This window comes from Chrysochloris asiatica, unplaced genomic scaffold, assembly GCF_000296735.1.
Source record: "Chrysochloris asiatica unplaced genomic scaffold, ChrAsi1.0 scaffold00067, whole genome shotgun sequence".
Lineage (NCBI taxonomy): Eukaryota > Metazoa > Chordata > Mammalia > Afrosoricida > Chrysochloridae > Chrysochloris > Chrysochloris asiatica.
Window position 1 is genome coordinate 1,639,726 of NW_006408585.1, and position 1,293 is coordinate 1,641,018.

Below are 1,293 nucleotides of genomic sequence, written 5' to 3' on the forward strand. Positions count from 1 at the left end.
TTAGGAAAATATCACATTTATCTGTGGATTTTCAAAGGCTCCAGTGTATTAATTTAATATATATACCTGAATATTAAGATGAAAGCAATTTTCCATTAACTGCCAGTGGCCTCATTTGTTACACTCAGCCCTAGAGGGCCTCGAACCTCTGACTAGTCTTACATGGTCTGCAACAAATCACAAGGTCGGTGGTTCAAGCCCACCAGCCACTCCTCAGAAAGCCTATGCAGGGTTACTATGAGTCAGAACCAACTCGATGACACTTAACAACCACAACCACAACATGGGCAAAATGGAGATACGGTGTATTATTATAGTATAAGCACTGACTGCTAACCATAAGGTTGGTGATTCAAACCCACCAGTCACTCTTTGGAAACCCTATACAGGGTTGCTATGAGGTGGCACTTACTTGACGCTAATTAATAACTGCAATGGGTAAAAAAATAATGAATGACACAGGAAGCACCAAAAGATGCAAGGGATACAGAGTCATTGTGCCAAAACGAATGGTCAGTATTCAACCGCTTCATGAAGACTGGAGAGGAATCGATGCATTTAAATTAAAGTATTGACAGAGAATATTGAAAGTACTGTGGACTGCCAAAAGAACAAATTAATTTGTTTTGGAAGTATGGCCAAATTGCTCCTGGGAAGTGAGGATGTCGAGATTTGTGTATCATACTTTGGACATGTTGTCAGGAAGAACCAGTGCCTGGAGAAGGACATCATGCTTGATGAAGTTGAGGGTCAGCATAAAAGATGAAGATCCTTAATGGGATGGATTGACAGAGTGGCAGCAACAAAGATCTGATCTCTGTAATCATTCATCACCTGTATTAAGGACATAATTCCAAATTGCTCAGTCACATTACATTTTACATCAGAGATAGGTTGTCCATATTGCTTTTCACATTGTTGTTGTTATGTGCCAGCAAGTCAGTACCGACACATAGTGAACCCTATGCACAACAGAATGAAACACTGCCTGATCCTGGGCCAATCTCATAATTGTTGCCATGCTAAGTCCATTGATGCTGCCACTTTGCCATTCCATCTCGCTGGGGGTCTTCCTCTTTTTCTCTGATCCTCCACCTTACCAAACATGATGTCCTTCCCCAGTGACTTGTCCCTCCTGACAATATGTCCGAAGTATGAGAGACAAAGTTTGGTCATCCTGGCTTCCAAGGAGCACTCTGGTTGCACTTCTTCCAACACAGATCTGTTGGTTCTTTTGGCAGCCCATGGCACTTTCAATATTCTCCTCCAACACCATAACTCAAAAGCATCAAT